Source organism: Diceros bicornis, chromosome 3 (assembly GCF_020826845.1).
Source record: "Diceros bicornis minor isolate mBicDic1 chromosome 3, mDicBic1.mat.cur, whole genome shotgun sequence".
In the NCBI taxonomy this organism is placed as follows: Eukaryota; Metazoa; Chordata; class Mammalia; order Perissodactyla; family Rhinocerotidae; genus Diceros; species Diceros bicornis.
The window spans coordinates 34,343,168-34,363,045 of NC_080742.1; the positions used below are offsets into that span (position 1 = coordinate 34,343,168).

The following is a 19,878-nucleotide window of genomic DNA, read 5'->3' on the forward strand; positions in this document are numbered from 1 at the left end:
TATATTTCTCTCCAAAATGTATTTATAAACTGAAATAAGATTTTTTTCTGATGAAAATAATCTCTAACTGTTAAAATATTCTTCCAGATTCAGTTATCACTAAAATTATTATTATATAATAGATCAAAACAAAATAAAGTAAAATTTTCCACAAATTAATTATTTAATGAGATAAATAGGGCTGTTCTTTTTTTTCCTTTTAGCTCCTATGTCCATGGATGAACATCACTTATTGCTAGAATGATACAGAGTTCAACACTATTTCTATTTTTGTTTTTATAAATAAGTTAAGAAATCTTGTTCACATTTGTTAATAGATAAGAATGAAAAAAGTTTTGTTACAAAAATGTTATTCAAGTAAGTGAATTCCTTTTGAGTTAAATGCTAAAAATCACAAAATGATCAACCCTACAGAAACAATTTAATCCTATCCTCCTTCAGTTTTTTTGAAAGCAAAGAATTAAGAACCACCTGACTTTCAAAAGGATCTTGTTACTCGGTGACTTGAGTCATTCATTTTCTCAATTTCTAGGAAGATTACCAAGAACACCTTTCCCAGACTTATGAAATGCTCATTAATTATACATTTTGTAAAAATTTTAAAGGCAATCCATCTTCATGGTCAAGGCAGTTAGCCAAATCAGATTTACATCCTCTCAGAAAGTCTGACCATAATGTACGCTTCAAGGAATATTATAAAATCTACTAAGAAATAAATTATAAAAAGTATCCATTTTGGTTATCTATTACTGCATATCAAACCACCTCAAAACTTAATGGCTTAAAATCACAACAATTTATTATTTTCTGTGGGTTAATCATGTGGTTCTTTTGCTTCACGTGAGGCACTGGAATAGCTGAAAGGTACAAAATGGCCCCACTCACATGACTTCCGGTTGGTACTAATCACAGGTTGGGAGATCAGATGTGGCTGTGGCCAAGCCATGTGTCTGCTTGGGCTTCTCTTAGCAAAGCTGTTGCCTGAAGAAGCTTCAAGAAACAAGCCCTAGTGTGCAAGTACTTATCATTGTAAGCCTTGTATTATGCTTCCCAATGTTCCATTGGCTAAAAGTAGCCACTAAAAACTATGCACCACTTAAAAACATCACTAAAAGCAGTGGCCAAGTCCAGAGCCAATGTGGAAGGGGGGACTATAAAATAGTGAGAATACTGGGAAGCACGGTTTATTGGAGGCCACCAAAGGAACAGTGTATCATAGCATCTTTTAAGTAGAGAAAGTAGTCAAGAAATTTAAACTGATGTAGAAATAATATTCTTTCAACACTTTAAATATTTTACTCCGTTCTCTTCTTGCTTGCATGGTTTCTGAAGAGAAGTCTAATGTAATTATTATCCTTGTTTCTCTATCGGTAAGATGTATTTTCCCTTTCTGGCTTCTGCCAAGATTTTCTCTTTGTCTTTGATTTTCTGAGGTTTAAACATGATATGCCTAGGTGTCAATTTATCCTGCTTGGTGTTCTTTGAGCTTCCTGGATCTGTAGTTTGGTGGCTGTCACTAATTGTAGAAAATTCTCAGCCATTATTACTTCAAATATTTCTTCTGTTCCTTTCTCTTCCTTCTCCTTCTTGTATTCTCATTACATGTATGTTATACGTTCTATAGTTGTCCCACAGTTCTTGGATATTCTGTTCTGCTTTTCTCACTCTCATTTCTCTTTGATCTTTTGTGGTGGAGGCTTCTATTGAGATATCCTCAAGCTCAGAGGTTCTTTCTTCAGCCATCAAGTCTACGAATAAGCCCATCAAAGGCAGTCTTTATTTCTGTTACAGTGGTTTTGATCTCTAACATTTCTTTTTGGTCCTTTTCTAGGATTTCCATTTCTCTGCTTACATTGCCCATCTGTTCTTGCATGCTGTCTACTTTGTCCATTATAACCCTTAGCATATTAATCATAGTTGTTTTAAATTCCTGATCTGATAATTCAAACGTCCCTGCCATGTCTGTTTTTGATGATTGCTCTGTCTCTTCAAATTGTGTTTTTTACCTTTTGGTATGCCTTGGAGTTTTTTCTTGCTAGCTGGACATGGTACACTGGGTAAATGAATTGAGGCAGGTAGACTTTTAGTGTGAGGTTTTATGTTTCTCTGGCTAGGGGTTAGGCTGTGTTTGCTGTTTGTTATAGCTGTGGTGTCAGAGGCTAAAATTTCTTCTAGTGTCTTTGTTTTTGTTTCCCTTTTGTTTTGTTTCCCCTGTTGTCCCCAGAGATTCTTTAAATTGGGTCTGAGGCTTGCAATTCTTTTAGCCGTACTCCTCTATTATTACACAGGAGCCTTGCTGATGTGGTGGTAAGGTGTGCGGGCAGGGGAAGCATTCTATAGTTCTGTGATTAGATCTTGTCTTTTAATGAGCCTGAGTTGGATATTTCCTTTCCCTCAGGTTGGTTAGGCTTTGGTAAAACCCCAGTCAATTACATTCTGATAAAATAATTTCCCTTGATGGCAGGCCTTGTTAAGGAGAATAGAGTTTGGGATATATTTTCAAAATGCATTTTCCCTCCTCCAGCTAGATCTTTACTGTGAGAACCTGGTGGAGCTCCTAGAGGTAAAACTCAAAAAAGGGTGGGGGTCCCCCTAATACTGGGCCCCCTCAGACTTTTTAACTCTGAAGCTAGTCCACACTGAGACTCTAGCAATTCATTAATTACAATTCAAGGTGTTCCTACCAATACTGGCATCAGCTGAGAGCTTCTGCTCCTGGGCTTCTGCTACCTGTAAGCAGTGATTCTATGTGTCTGCCTATCTGTCCAGTTTTTGGGACAATAGGTTGTGCTGGACCTCAATTCTCTGATGGATCTAAGAAATGTTGTTGTTTTTTATTTTGTTCAGCTTTTTCCTTGTAAGAACTTCTAAGCTCTTTACATGTTGGACTGGAAACAGGAAGTCCTCAAAATAATATCCTTAATTTTTCATTTTATTCATTTCAATGCAGATAATGTATAGCTAAAATTGTAAGTTATTATGAAGCAAGAAGTATGATAAGAGGCGTGGTTTTTCTTCAGTAAATGTGTGTACATGAGTTCAGCTTTTGAAAATAATTCAGACACCACAACATTAATTTTTTAGACACAAATGATAAAATGTTACCTACATATTTAATGGAAAAGCAAGATGCATATTACTAAAAACTAATCAGCTCTACAAATATTTTGTGTTAACAGGAAATAGAAAATATCAAACATTTTATAAGGTAATATAAGAATATTGACTGTAATTGGTGTAAATATTTCACGATATGGCTTGATAATGCAGGTTTTAAGTACCTCATTGAATAACTCACACTACGGTTAAAATAAATCACCTATAATTTGTAGCTGTGGTCTTATCCACTGTAATTTGAAAAATCTAATAAGCCATTAAACATTACAGCTGCAAATTAAAGGAATAGCATCATTAACCTATACCACTTTGGCTGTTTGAAGTTGCTTTTCTTTCAAGCTAATAAAACAAGAGAGGAGTATAGAGAGAAGCTGAAATAAAACTGTTTGCATTTAAATATAAGATGTAAGATGAGGCGGGATAAGATAAGAAAAAATTCAAAATAATTTCTTTTCTAGAATTTAATATGTCTTACTGATGCTTTCCTTAATTTACTCTCACCAGATACTGCCCAAAGCATTGCATTCTCTGACGGTGGTCAGGGGATGGCAGAGGGAAGTTATTAAACAAGTTTGGTATTACCCTCTCTGCCTATATTCTACAATATATTCGATTTTAGAACTTTCCAACAAGGAGCAAAACATCTAATTCTAATGTCATTTTTCACTATTATCAGAAAAACTATGAGGCCAGCAAAACCAGGATGCCTTATAATACATTTATAAGTCAATAAATGAAGCTCCTCCCCCCAAACAATAAATGACCCATTGTTTGAGGCCTTGGGTGTCTTCACGTCCCAAGGCAATATACTATAGTGAGATTTATGGTAGGTGAAGAGTATGCCTTTTTTTATATAAAGAGAGAGAAAGCCAGTTGTGCAACAGAAGTGGAAAAGCACAATCTATATGAAGCTGGGAAAGTGTACAAATGGACACTGAGGATAAGCAAATTGGCTTCCTTAAAACTGCAGAGCCCTTAAAAAGTCTTTGTAAACCTGCAGAGGTATGCATTCATCAATTTGATGACCACCAATCTAGGCCAACTTTTCATTTTTAAAATGGAGAAGCAGAAATTCACAGAAATTAAATGACTTGTCCAGCACTACACAAATACTTTGTGGCAGAATTGGGACTAGAACTTAAGTTTCCTATCTCCCAATCAGTGTTCTTTCCAACACTATGTTATTCTCACTTTACGTAAGACAGAACTAAGTCTAAAGTCCAAAGAGGTTAAGAGTCCTGACCAAGATGTCTCTGTAATCTTGGGCAGGATCAAGGTTAGGTAAAACTTCATATACACATAGATTCTTCGGTCAATGAATTTTCTAAATTATACATTTCACGTATTGTTAAAACATCATTATTTTTGGAAGGAGTAACATCTTAAGTTGTTAGCCATTTATATCTCAGTCTGCATAAGGTAGTTTTCTATATGAGAAATAAAAGGAAAGAGCAAGTGCCCCTATATCAGCTGGAATCCAATCAAAAGAGCAGGACCATGATGAGTGATATGGAATAATGGATTATTAAGGATTAGACCTTAAGCAACTGTGAGACCAATCAACTGTAGGTGGGTCACCTTTCTCTAGGGCACCTGGACTGCACTGGAGGAAAAGTAAAAATCTAAACAAACTCAAGGTTCTGTCCAGAGAAAGGAATGGGGCAGGGGAAATAATTTGCACCACTAATTGCAAGAATCAGGCTTTTGAGAGAGAAACAATGTTGTGGGATTCCAACAACTTGGCTCTTCATATTATGGGCAGAGCTTGGAGGCCTTAGAACATAGTGTTTATGCCCTGATTACTGAAGCCAAAAAATGCTTGAGGACTTAGGACATATTTCTCACTCAAGAAGTATGGAAGGGCTTGATTAGCAGATGGTGAGGAGAATTCAGAAGTTGTGAATAAGGCTTAAGATGTGGGTCTAAGAAGGCCTGGAACCCTCTTTTCTCCCCTTCTGGAATGGGCTCCAATGGGCAGGGGGGCGCAAAGGAAAGAATATCTAGATGAGTTTGAGTGGAGTTTCAGGGCCAAAGTACAGGTGGCAGATGGCAAACTCAAAGGGAAGGCCCTTTTCCAACATGGATTCTGGGCAGTAGAGAAGCGATGGTAGAAAACGGTATCTGACTCCATGGGACTGAGAAAAGCCTCCAAGACTCTTACAAACCCCAGCACAGTGAAGAGAAAACAGCCATGAGTTCCAGAACCCTACAAGAGTCCAGAAAGGCAGAGAGGGGCTTGTAGACAGCAGTATGCAGTCGGGTCTCACAAACCTGATAAATGGGGCCACAGAGGCTTGGGGACATCAGCCATAAACACCAGCATGCAACAATGTGAAACAGACGAGAAACATCTCAGCAGAGGTCAGCAGGGTGGGTGACTGCTGGCACTGATTATATTACCCATGACGCCTAAATGATAAATAAGACTCCCTTTCTTTCCCCATTGCCTTCATTAACTTAGATCATCCCCAGGAGAAAGTGAGGATGGGGGAAAACCCGGAATTTTAGCTGGGCATTTACCCAAAAGAAACTCAGTTTGAAACAGAAATAATTGGGTTACATTGAATTGTCAAGATCTCGTGATGGGATTAGTGCCCTTATAAGAAGAGGAAGAGACACCAGAGCTGTCTCTCCACTATGTGAGCACACAGCAAGAAGGCAGCTATCTGCAAGCCAGGAAGAGAGTTCTCACCAGGAAGCAAATTGGCTGACACTTGGATCTTGGACTTCTTAGCCTCCAGAACTGTGGGAAATAAATGTCTGTTGTTTAAGCCACCTGGTCCGTGGTATTTTGTTATAACAGCCCAAGAAGACTAATACACTCTATGTTTATAACTTTTGTGACTTTGGAGAATTCATACCCTTCTAGAGAGATACTACAAAATTACCCACGAAAAAAAAAGCTTACCTAATTTTCTCAGCTAGGTTTGTTTCCTCATTATTTCTCATCTTTAAAAGTTAACAGCTCTACATGCTACCTTCATTAAGTTTTAGGCAAATATGTTTTAAAGTCAGATTGCATGTTTATCTCTATAAATGTTATCATTTATTTCTCCTAAACAAACCAGTCTAAATTAGAGCCTGCCGTAGGGATACCAGTCACACTGAAATTTCAAAGCATACTAAAATAGAAAAATACCTCCTGTAATAAATATCTCAGGATTGGGCTACTTCTCTATTTGTAGACTTACAAAATACTAGCAACAGTTAGATTTTACACCTATGATACGCCTATAAACTCAGAATTTTCCTAGCAAATGTGTCATTAGTTACTCATGTCTAAGGAAGCCACATTACTCATAAATAATCCAGATATAACACATGGCTTTGTGGTTAAGAGCATGGACTCTGCTGCCTGGGGTCAAATCCCAGGCTGTGGTGGGATCTTGGACAAGCAGCTATTAAATACTTTATGCCCCAGTTTTCTCATCATTAAAATGGGAATAACAAAAGGGCTGTTGTGAGGATTAAATGAGATATGATACACACAAAATGATTAAAACAGGACCTGACCCTTAGTAAAAACCATTGAAATGTCTGCTTTTATTATATTCTGGAATTGTGCCTATGCAGAAAAACTATTTGAATGCATATGTGCATTGACAGTCATATGTGCTATTAATCAAATAAAATTTGCTTTCCTTCTAGCACAGGGCACTCCCTACCATCCTTGTGGTTGAGTAGGACCATGTTTATATGTCTGGTAAATGAACTAGTCAAATGAATTAGAGTATTTAAATGGTAACATGAAATTCTCAAGAGTACTCTTTTCCCTCTGGTATGGCATGGCAACTAGAAATGTTTGAAATGGTGGAGCCTGGAGGACTGGAGTGATTCAAGTGAGCAGAGCCTCTCTGCCGCCCTGAGAGAGAGATGTTACATAAGCAAAAGATAAACCTTTGCTGTTTTAAGCCGCTGGCCTCTGGGGGAGTGTTTGTTACATAGCATAACCTTGTTTATCCTGAGTAATGCAGTAAGCAAGACAGTTATCTGGATATTTCAATTAAATAATATTCGCTATTCAAGTGAATGACATTTCCAGGAATACCCAGCATGGAATAATACCAGTAAAGAACAACTTGAAGAATGGTGGCTAGGTCAATGATGTCCCCAAATGTCTGCCTTGTCTCAGCCTTTCCTTCGGTGTCTGAAATTTCATCCTGAAGATGTTTTGGGAATCGCTCTCAAGTTATCCCTTTAAGGCATAAAACTCTGGGAGAAGTAATATATAAATCATCAAATCTCTAGATATTCAAGTGAATGTGTTTATCCAGTCCATTTCCAGGAAGAATCAGGGCAGCATTTGAGTTATGTTGGGAGCTAAACTTGAAAGGTCTGCCTGATATATATTTCAGAAAAGACCCATGTGTATGGGGGAAGATACAGAGGCTGTTTAATTATGGAAATAATTATCTGAGATTCATCCTCACTTTATATTAAGACAGACCCAGTCAACTACAAGTACTGTAACTGTAAGTACAGTCCCAGGACCTGCTCAAAGCCACTTGAAAAGTTATTGCAAAGCTCATGTCTGATTTCCGTATCAGAACTTTAACCACTATACCCTGCTGTTACTTTGCCAGTTCTAAGACAAGGGGCCAAGAATGGTTGAAGAGAAAGAGACAACAAAGCAGACACACAGAAAGGTGAAGAAAAGAGGACGAGAGAGGTGGAGAATGAATCTCTTTCTGAGGTTCAATCTCACTCCTATCAATGGGTTTCATCAAAGAGCCCTTTATCCTTTCTTTTGTTTAAGGAGGCTTAGGTTTATTTCTTCTACTTACCATTAGTCAGATCCTAACAAACCTATGGGCTTGATTCCTTGCTTCACCACTTACTAGCTGTTTGAATTTGGGCAATTTACTTAACATCTTTGTGCCTTAGGTTTCTTCTCTATAAAATTATAACAGGGGTTACTGTTAGAATTAAATAAGACAATGAATACAAAGTGCTTAGCCCAAGGAATGCAGCACGCCCACAACAATTTTTATCCATTATCATTATTTTCATCATCTCATTTTCGACTCTAATGGGGTCTTTTTGCCAGAGTATCTCAAAAACGCTGGTCGCATTGTCTCTGAAAGTGTGTGAAAATTAGTCATGGAAGATTTTCCAAGTCACGGAGGGCAAGTCTCTATGCTTCTTATAATTCTGTTGGAAAGGCCAATGTAATATATCAGTTGCTCCCCTAAACAGTTGCTCCATTTTATGATCTTCCATCTAGTTAACATCATAGTTTCCTGAAGATTAGACTTGAGCTGGGCCCAGTGTAGGGGAGTACCTTAGCATGTTTTCAATGAGTCTAGAAAACTTGGATTGTTTTCCTCTCTGCATAAAAAAAAAAGCTTTACCAATTTATTCTTCACTGTGAGACAAGAAAGTTCCTATATCTCTCTGCTGCTGCAGTAGTGCTGTTGTTGTTTTTGTTGTTATCATTAAAGAATGAAATGGATGAGGCTGTGTCCACAATTGGAACAGAGTGCAGTGTCAAGTTGGTAGAAGGCGATCAAAAGTTAAATTGAGTTAGGAGAAATCTGAAGCAAGACAATAATCACCAGGAGATAGAAAGCATCTTCTCTTCCTTAGGAATCCCAGAATCCCTGGAAAGCATATTCAATGCGTTGCAATAGGGACTCAAGTCATTTTATTTGGACATAAAAGGAGAGAAAGTTCATAAACTAAGGACTTTAGGACCACACAGCAGGAGCCATTTGTCTGGATTTTCATGAGGGTCATATGTTGTCATTTCTCTTGGGGAAGCCGTGAGAACAAGAGAGTTTTACTCTGCAACTAACGAAGCTGAAGTTCAGGGCCCTACCTTTGCACAGGCATCTTCAAGGCTCTGGCAGGAGGGGTCCTCTCAACGTGTTTGTACAATCAAGTGTTTCCATTAACTTTGCAACAATATGGTATTTTAACCGCATTTACTTAAGACTGCTGTCCTTTTCCACTCTAATTTTTGAATCTTACTTCCCCTAGTGTCGTGCGGCATTGAGGTGGTGAAACGGTTCAGGACACATTACCCCAAAATATGGCACCTCGGCATATTGAATATTTTCAGCTGAAGGAATTTGAGCAAATGGCAGAAGCAAGGAGGTTACTCTGACCTTCCCCTGCCCTTCTTCCCTGAAGCCAGCTGTAAAACCCTGATGTGAGAGGTGTCCTCCCTATACCCAGAGGAAAGGAACATCCTTATCTCTGAAAACAAAGGGACGCCAAGAAGAATCCTAACCAACTGTCACCCCCCCTTACTTCATACTCCTTAACCTGTCCTATTCTTCCACGACTGCCCACTTTTCTTCAAGCCTAGCATAAAATACTCAAGACTAACTATTTCCTTGGGTCTTCATTTCCTTATGAAGGCTCCCATGTCACATAAAACTTACATTAAATAAATTTCTACGCTTTTCTCCTGTAAATCTGTCTTTGTCAGTTTAATTTTTAGACCCAGCCAGGGAGTCTAAGAGGGTTGAGGAAAACTTTTTCCTCCCCTACGGTGGCTGGGAGCATTTCTGGGATCCAGCTGTGGGGATGTTGAGCTGGGGATACACTTAGTTTGCCTGTGGTGGGATATGTTCATGGGTTCATAATCACTTCCATGCACAGAGAAGTCACTGCTTTCAGGAACGCTTCTACCCTGACCCCTTACCTGGCATCATGTGACAGAAGTGAGGGGTTAGGGCATATGGGGATAATAATGCACCCCACAGTATCAAGAGTACACGGTAGGGAGAAGAAACAAGATTTAAAGCCTCGAAGTCAGAAGTTAACCTATGGAAAATTCTTCCAATGACCATGTATGGAAAATTGTAAGCAGAGTGTCCTTGACTCCTAGTCAGAATGGAAGCTCTCTACTATTAGGAATAAACACAGTAATGTAGCATAAGTACACAAGATGCTTTCTTCTTCTTTTTTGATGGAAATTGCAGGAAATACAGTTATCAAAATTCCTTTGTTTGTAAGGCATAAACCTGTAGCAGCCCTACAAAAAGTAAGTACGTTGGTGTGGCAGGTAGCATATCTATGCATTTTAACTGTCAATAATTGAAAAAACAAATTTTGATCAACTCTGAAAAGGAAAGAATGAATTATATTTCTATTCTCTCTGAAGAAAATATTACAGAGTCATTGCCATAAGACAAGGTGACCAAAAAAATGTTGGTGCATTATAGAGAAATGTCAAGACGTTAATATTTTGGAGATTTTTATCTGTTCTTTTTGTTGTTGCTTGTAGTATTTGTCAGGTTTTTAAAAACTGTATTTCGTTGTGATTTCTTTTTTCATTCTAAATATTCTTGTTCATGCCTAATTTTGCATTATTTTCCTTAAAGAGGATGCCTCAAGTTGTACAAGCTTCGGGTCCCACAGAGCCTAAGTCTGTCCCTGAATAGGAGGCAAAGACAGAAGTTAAAAGACTTACTTTCATTTCTCTCATTACAATTTGAGCCAGTTTCCTATTCTGTGCCTGGTGGAAATGGCTAATTGATGCCTTTTTCTTTCAAATGTGTTGCTGTTGAAGAAAATGAAATTAATAAAATGTAATCAAAAGGAAAGTCTAAGATTCCTATTTGAATTGGAAACTAATTACTGATCCTGAAACAGAACCACAAGAGGTTTTATATGTATGTGTATTATTTAGCACAAAGTGTAAATTTTAAGAACACAAATCATGCATAGATGTAGATAGGTAAATGTATATTTGTGATTGCTTATGGTTCTGTTTCAAAACCAATAATTAGTTGTAATTTCACGTTCAAAATAATTAATGGCAATATGTTTGAAATGTAATTGACCTGTTCTTGCAATACACACTGGAAAGGTAGGCAATGTATTCTGTTGGCTCTGATCAGCCATGTTTGTTTTTTTATCAGGTTACTCTTTAGGTCTCTACAAGTGAGTGAGTGACTTTTGAGAAATATGAAATAAGAAGAAATCTGCATGTAGCAGCTAGAGGAACCAAATCATTAATCCTAGGAAGCATAAGTCATTACCATTTACTTGATAAAAATATCTGATCTGCATGAGATAATATTTTCACACTGAGTTGACACAATTTCGAGCCAGAACAAAGACTTTTAATAACTTATTTAGATCATCACCAAGTAGGCACCCTCTGTTCAGAATATTACAAAACTAGAAAAGGTTGTTTTGATGCCCCAGGGATAAAGCGATGGCCAAGTCATTCATTCAAGACACATTTGATGTTTTTGTTTTTGTTCACTGCTGTGTCCTTGGATAGTACCCGGCACACTGTCGGTGCTCACTAAACAGCACTCACCATGTGGTTGTACAACAGCACTGAAGCACATTATAGTTTATGTGAATGGCACCCCCTAGAGTTGTGTTGTCTTCAACCTATGTGACCAAACTTTGTGACCCTGAAAATTATTTGCTTCATGAATGAATGAATGAGTGAAATATGGTGAGAGCCTGCCATTTGTCACCCTGTACCAACCACCGAGACAGACAAAGGAATAAGACAGTCCCCCAATTTAAAATACTCCTTAATTAGCAGGGAGAGGCTGATAAATTAGACTGTAATAAAATGTTATACCCGCTAATATAGAGATATGAAAAATTCCATGGTAGTGATTATATCTGCCTAAGAAAGTTGAGGAATCTTTCCAAGGGCCATGACATTTAAGTTGGGCAAAGGATTTTGTTAGACAAAAAAGACATGGAAAGGAATTCTACAAGGAGAGAACAGCCTGAGCCAAAACCTATAGCTGTGAAAAGATGGATACATTGAGAACCAATGTGCAGTGAGCTTGGTGTGGCTTGGGTTTAGACATTGTCAGAAGTGGTAGGAGATACAGCTAGAAAGGTTGGCTTTGAAAGGTAAAGGGACTGTAATCTCATTCATCTCTGAATTCCCCCAAAGCATCTAATCAGTGCCTAATACATAATCAGTGCTCAGATACTTAGTAGGATAGATGGATGTATGCAAAACCTGAGCAAGCTTATTCAGCCAGACTCAACACTTATAATCAGGTAGGAATCTTAAGTCTTCATCTAATATTAATGAATAGCTTTTATAATGTTTGGAAAAGAATTTGCCCACCGATACTTTGAAATATAAACATCTTTGATTTGCATGTTAGTAAACCCGACTTGCTGGAAGAATTCATCACTTCTAAATTAATGATAAATGCTCACCAAACTACAGCTAATTTTATAATACCTCCCTTACAAGAATTTGTATTGGATCTTTTCTTTGATAATGTCTAAAGGGGAATCTTCTCTCTGTTTCAAAATCTTGTTACAACATAAAAAATAAACTCTCAGATTCTTTCTGGTGCCTAAGTTAAGTGGAACAGTTCATTAACACATTACTAATTTTTATACTTCTCATGTGAACACTCAAATCCAGTGAAAGACTTTAGTAATAAAATGTGAAGGGTACAAGAGATAGAATAGAAATTTGCCTAATTTGAAACTAAAAAAAAAAAAAGTGGAAGAGACAACTGCAAGGAGAATCACACCACAAGTGACCACAGTCAGGGAAGTGCTCTTCTTCTCTACTGGGCCTGAGATTCCCCATCCTTGCCCAGAGACACCACACAGCTGGAGGTACCAACAAGGGGGATCCCAGGACAACAAGATTTTGGCCTGTCTGGGAAGTACTTTTCATCCCTATAGGCTGGAGACTCCCTTTCCCCACTTAGGGTAGCCTAGAATGGGGAAGTTCCTTCCACCCACTCAAGCAAACCAGCGGGGACCAGTGATAACACCAGTGGCATGAAATAAACCAAGAAAACCAAAAAGGCACTGCAAAGCCTCTGAAAACCAGATTGTCATTGGACCACAGTCCATATAGTAGGCCAGCATCTGCATGATAAATCTAAACAGGGTGACTGCCTGATAAAATAAAAATTTTAAATAGGGTCCAGAGTTTCAAATGTAATAGCTAAAATGTCCAGGATATGATAAAAAATCCTCTTTCATACCAAGCATCGGGAAAATCACAACCTAAACGTAAGAAGACAATCAAATGACACCAGCATTGAAATGAATCTGATATCGGAGCTACCTGACAAGACCTTTAAAGCAACAATTATAAAAATGATTCAATAAGAAATTACAAATTCTCTTGAAACAAATAAAAATATAGAAAATCTCACAAAAGAAATTAAATTATGAAGAAGAACCAAATTATAGAACTAGAATTATAGATGCTAGGAGGTTCGTTCTCCCCATTCCCTATGTATGTAACCTGGGACCTATGATCTGCACTGGGGACAAGCTGGCCCAGCCACTGAATAGCTCTGTGGTCTTGGGCCCCTCACTTTTTCTCTCTGGATCTCTGTGATTCAGCTATAAAATCAGAGGACTTAGAGATCTCTAGAGACCCTTTTGACTTCAAAATCCTAGAATTTCAATCTCTTTATTTTGTATTTAGGTTCTACAACCAAAAGAAACAACACAAAAAATGTCAAATTCTTAGGCCTTTAACACCCTTCCCACATCAACTCCATCTCTGCCAACTTGTTTGATTCCCAGTCAGCTCTTACACCACTCAACTACCGGGAAATACCAAGCCCTTTTCCCAAATTACTGTCTATCCGAAGGGTAATAGCATAGTGTGAAAACTGAAACATGAGTTCTGAAAAGGAAGGGAAAATCAAACCATGGTCTTTATACAACATTAAGCTACCCCTTGAGAAGGCCATCCCTTGTCAGTATATACATGCGATCACTTCCTACTCGGATTTTCATTGTGAGAATAAAACAGTCTCAGCTCAGATGGCAGTTGAATGACAACCATCTGTGTTAAGCTGGATAGAAGAAAAATTCTGTTTCATTACTACCTGTTGTGCTTCCTCTTCCCACAGTCAGCATGCCTGGCTTCTACATTGTTGACTTCTTTTTAAAAATATGCTAAATTATTTCAGAGAACCATCCAGCAGATGCTCTCTATCTGCAGGGAATGAGTGAAAGCAAGCTGGCCACTGGTTGGATTCTGCTGCTGCCGCCGATCAAATCTCTGTTATGATGTAGGTGGACTGGGCACAGCTCCAGAAGGCCGGTGAAGGATGCTGTCAAGGGGCAGAGAACCTGAAACAAAAAAGAGGTATAGAAAAGGAAAAAAGGAGATGAAGTAGATGACCTTCAACCCCGGAATGACTCACATTGCCTCATGTTATACTGACGATAAACCTACTCAGATATCAACATAATTTCACGTTTCATTGTTACGATGCTCTCAAAATTTTACTGCTCACACTGTCTTCATTATTTTCCCCAGGAGTTTCAAGTTTTAAAAGATTATTTTTTCAACTAAATAAATTACATTGATTAGATAATACTTTCATTCTCCGTTTTAAATTAGACAACATACAATTGCAAGCGATTTCTGGTCAGCACCAGTGTTAACAGATAAAGCTGATGAAATTCATACCAAAAAAGAAAAAAATGTGTTACTTTATTGACCTCTGTAGTTTTATCTCAGGTAAATATAAAATTTCCATTTTTTTTTTTTTAATAATGAAATTAATATGAAGACCACAGGTTAAGAAGCACCAAATGTCCTTTTGGCACAGGACACTCACAATGATAAAGTCACAGCTTTCAAGCAGTCTAAAATGCCCAGCACAGAGCTTTGGGCATGAGGTGCTTAATATGAGCACTTCTAGAGTGTTTGAAATAGTTCAGATGTTAGTTCAAATGCCAGACTCGCTATTTAACTCTTGAGTCACCAAGAGACTTATCTTCCATAAATCTTGATTTTGTAATCTACAAAACAGGAACAGTTATATCTGTGTCTTATAATAGATGCTCAAGAAATTATAGCCAAGCCTACTGTTGGATGATCAAGAGTTTTTCCTTTCTAGAATTTGGGGTAGAAGTTGGGGGATAAAGGGAAGGACAGAAGCAAGACAGGCAAAGGGAGCTGGTGAAAGAAAGCTACACATAAGCCTGTATAGCTCATGACATTTCTTTCTTTCTTTTTTTTTTTTTTGTGAGGAAGATCAGCCCTGAGCTAACATCCATGCTAATCCTCCTCTCTTTTTGCTGAGGAAGACCGGCTCTGAGCTAACATCTATTGCCAATCCTCCTCTTTTTTCTCCCCAAAGCCCCAGTAGACAATTGTATGTCATAGTTGCACATCCTTCTAGTTGCTGTATGTGGGATGTGGCCTCAGCATGGCCGGAGAAGCGGTGCGCCGGTGTGCGCCCTGGATCCGAACCCAGGCCACCAACAGCGGAGCATGATCACTTAACCACTAAGCCATGGGGCCAGCCCTGCTCTTGACATTTCTAACATCATCTTCTCTTGTTCTTCTCTTTTTTAGGTTAAACTTCTCAGCTTTGCACTGGTTTCTCATTGTGGCACTTACGGTGAGTTGCCGACCCAGTACGCACTCTCTCCCTTTTCCTTATTACCAGAATTCTGATTCTGTACAGGGCAACAATGAGCTCAGTTAAAATTGCTTTCCTCCTCACACCTCCTTGCAGATTGAACCAGAACTAATAAAGCCTTGAGGTTTGATTTCAGTTGTGCAGGCCAGTCTTTCCTAGGGTCATCAGTTCTGGCCAATGAGATTTAAGCAAATATCTATTGGGTGGGCCTAAGAGAAAAGTTTTTTTTTTTTTCCTGTTTAAAAAGGAACAGATTGAGCTGGCACACACCTTTTGCCCTTCACCACTCCCACACCTCTTACTGCCTGAAATGCAGTCACAATGCTTAGAGATGGAGCAGCCATCTTATGGCCAAGGAAACAAAAGCCACACACTAAGGATGGGGGAGCAGTGTTCCGCTTACATGCAGCTGAATCCAATCCTATTTGATATTTTCATATAGCCTGATTCCAAGTCCCCTCATTACGTGGATGGCTGCTATCCTAGAGGCTTTATATATCCCAGAAGCACCCAGAACCAAGAACAATGTTCCAAGCATGGTTGACTAGCCCAGCAGACCAAAGAAATCTTCAGATCTGCTTTATAAATCTCTTGTTATAAGGTCATTGTTAATGCTTAAACTGCATGTATCAGTTTCTTTACAGAATTCATACTTCACTGTTCACCACTCACCCTTTCTTCTATATTCAGGCTTAAATATATTCACCCTATTATCTATATTATAGTCTCTTTTGTCTATATTCAAGGACTTCGCAACAAAAATATATATAAATTACTTTCTTCTTATCTTGGCTGTAACCTACAAGGCTGCAAACACGCAACAGTGATCCACCCCTGGCAATGCTGCTCTTTGCTCTGAGGAAGAGAAATCTCTTTGAGGACCTTTAGGAAAGGCTTGCCTGCAACTGAACAACTGATATTAACCCTCAAGACTTCACTATCATTTTCTGGTTAAACTCAATCAGCAGACTCTAAGAATTTCTCATACCACCAACTCAGGAGAGACTACTACCTAGGTCCCCAATAGTAGCTTTTCTTTTTTTACAGATTCTTGATTTTTAGTTAAAAAAAAAAAAAAAAAAAAAAAAAAGCTCAAACCTCCTTAACTGTGTAAAAATTCAGGAAATTGCTAATCTAAATTTGTTCTCATATGGCTAGGTTTGGGTTCCCACACAAGCAGAGTTTGAGGCAGGGAAATGGGTACAGATATTTTTTTGGTGGTGATACCAGAAAGCAGCAATGAGGGGCCAAGGAGACTAAGACTGAGACAGAGAAGGCAGAAAGCCTAGTAGTGGACGTGGAATTGAGCTGGTTACTGCTTTTTAACCATCTGAGGAACCATCCTTCTGAAGGATGGGATGCTTAGGCATTTATCCACAGTTCAAGGGTTGCTCCTAGAAATATTAACCCTCCCAATGCCCAGGCCATGTCTACTGGTGGGCTGAGGGAGCCTCCAGAGGGAATAATGAGACATAAAAGAGAAAAGGAGCAACCCCCAAACTGGGACCCTGAGCGGGGATGATTCTTGGTGCACAGGAACTGTCTACTGCAGCTGCAGCTGGAATCAGAGTTGATGCAGCCCAGGGCACCAACAGTCTCTGCTTTTGTGTTTTCCAAACATAATCCAAACATGTAAGATGCTTTCAGCGGTGATGGTGTTTAGAAATTATTGGTGGGAAATAATCAATAAAAACTTCAAAATTCCCAGGACAGCTGAAAAGAAATTAATTAAAATTAATGAAATTCGATCTTATGAAAAAACTTGCAGTGCTATTGGCACTGCTTTATATTAATAGAATGCGTTAGAAGCCTAAACCATCTTTCAGCTAGATCCAATCAGTTTGAGGTAAATTTTCCCTTTCCTCTTAAGTGTTTTACATAATGGTTTCCTTTTACCTTCTTCTCATTTGTGTTATTGACTCATCTTGTATACAATTTTTAAAGAGCTCTTAATAGCAATTATGAATCATCACCTTCCTAGGAATGAACTCTTGTCTTGTCCAAATTTTGACAAGACTGTCCAAAATGGGGTTCCCTGACTTAGGACTGTTTGCACACATGTGGGAGGGGGAAAGCTGAGGAGTCCTCCCAGAGAAAACTTATCTTCATAAAATAGAGAAATAAGGGGCCAAAGCAGAGGGCTTGATTGAGTGTCTTGGCCTAACTTCTCTCAAGGGCAGAGCCTGAGGTGCAAGTTCAGGTCAGGAAATAAGCGGAAGCAAAGCCAAGAAAGATGGGAAGCAATGGAATGCAGTGTAATAATGTTGGTCAATGCTTTCAACACGGCTTCTCAACAACGAGACACAGATGACTGCTTAGCAAGCAGTTCTCTTGGCATGCCAGTCTTCTTCACATGTGTAAGCACTTTTACCTGTGCCTAGGAGGGAGACAAGGGGGGAGTGCCATGTGGTCCTGGTAGTGCTGTCAATCACAGTGCCCATCCAAAGGCCATAGGGGCTGTGGGGCATGAGACCCCAGGAAGGCAAGCACAAAGCTGAGCAGAGTGCAACAAGAGTCAGGCTGAGGTATGTGGAGGTACTCAGTGAGGATGTATCTGCTGGCTTCCCCACTTTCCTCCTCTCTGAGTGCGTCACTAGTCCAGAGCAGAACAGGAGAGAAAGCAGGAGCAGCTGCCCAGACAGATTCAGTTTGATTCCTAGAAATCTCCCAAGATGCCATAACAGAATAGAAGAACTTTGAAATGTGTCTCAGGCCATGCTGTTGGAGGTTGTCAAGCTGGTAAGCTTCGAGTCTAATTCCTAATGTAGGCTGCATTTGTTCTCATTGTCTGTGAGGTCTAGGCTCATTTGGATCACATGTACAAAATGGGATGCACTTATACAGACTATAACTGGATCCAGAATTTACCTTAGGAAGGCATCTGTTTTAGTCTAGCAAAACTTTTTGATTAGGGCTCAAGGTAGAAGGCAAATTCCCAACCCTACCTCTGAAAATGAGGGTGCTACTTGCCTACAAATCTTCAGAGGAGAGATAAGCTGCTCTTTATAATAGAGAGAGAGTAATATGGAGCCCTCGCTGCTGCGCAGAAGAGAGGTAGTGATGGTGACAGGAAGGAGCCTGGGGTGTGGGTGAGATGGAAGAAGCTGTGTTCTGTGAGATGTCACCCCTGCCAAGGATTCCCACACCACCACCACTATCCCCCAAACACAGATCTTCAGTAACATCCCCCACACTCAGCAATGCTTGGGGTGAGAGAATTCTGTTGTACAAACTGAAAGGGGAGATGAGCTTCTCACTGGAGTCACAGTGATAAAGACAGAGGAATAATCAAGGAAGTCAGAGACCAAGAATCAAGAAGAACCCTAGGAATTAGCAGAAATTTTGGAGAGAGATTTGGACTACGCCAGGCTGTGAAATTAGGGAATTCAAGGTTATCTCACCTAGATTTCAAGAATGAGGAAGGTCTCACCTGATGTTGGATTTACCCAGAGATGCAAAATTCTTAATTAAAAGCTAGGCAAACTGAATTCAACAATAGTTTGAAAAATTGCCCTCCAGGACTAAATAGAATTTTATCCAGGAATATAAGGTGGTTTAATACTAGAGGATCAATTAATATAGTATACCAAATCAGGAGGTCAAAGGAGAATAAGGATGCAATAGTTGTTAAAATAGAAGCTCTGTGCCAAGAAGCAGGGGCAAAGATCAAATATACTGTATATGTATATATAGTTTTATTTATAAATATATAATATATATATTTGTCCCAGGAACCCAAAGACCACGTATATTCATTATATATAATAAATATATATAAAATATATATTCATATATATTAGTTTATATATTTTATATGTTTATGTATTTTTATATAGACAGAATATATTTGATCTTTGTGCATATATTATATATATGTATATAATAAACATATTAGGTCTTCGCCCTGGGTTCCTGGCATAGAGCTCCTAAAGCCCTTGGCATTTCCTGAGTGACAGGGGTGTCTTTTGTTACTCATAAGGAGCATCTTTTGAGCACATCTCAGTTTATGTTAATGAGGTGACTTAGGTAGGGCCCCTGGATAACCTTGGGATGGGTCTGGTCACCAGAAAGACCAAGTGATTAGCAAGTTGGTACTTTCAGCCCCACTCACCAACCTCTGGGTGGAGGGAGGAGGGACTGCAGTTAAGCTCTATAAAAACTCTTGAACAATGAGATTTGGTAAGCTTCCAGGTTGGTGAACACATCCACATACTGGGAAGGTGGTGAACCCCAATTTTATAGCGACAGAAACTCCTGCACTCAGAACTCTTCTAGATCTTGCCCTATATACCACTTCATCTGGCTGTTCATCTGTATCCTTATAATAAACTAGTAAATGTCAGTAAATGTTTCTCTAAGTTCTGTGAACCACTCTAGCAAATTAATCAAACCCAAGAAAGGG

At 38.9% G+C, this 19,878-nt stretch overlaps 1 long non-coding RNA gene across 1 annotated transcript in view; it reads right to left on the reverse strand.

The window, feature by feature from the left end:
- Window positions 1-13,314: 13,314 nt before the first annotated feature.
- The window catches only part of LOC131394568 (uncharacterized), an 85,516-nt gene continuing 78,952 nt past the window's right edge, over window positions 13,315-19,878 (reverse strand). Inside the window, exon 4 of the long non-coding RNA XR_009216195.1 lies at window positions 13,315-14,172. This is a non-coding gene — a long non-coding RNA (uncharacterized LOC131394568). The remainder of the gene's footprint in view (window positions 14,173-19,878) is intronic.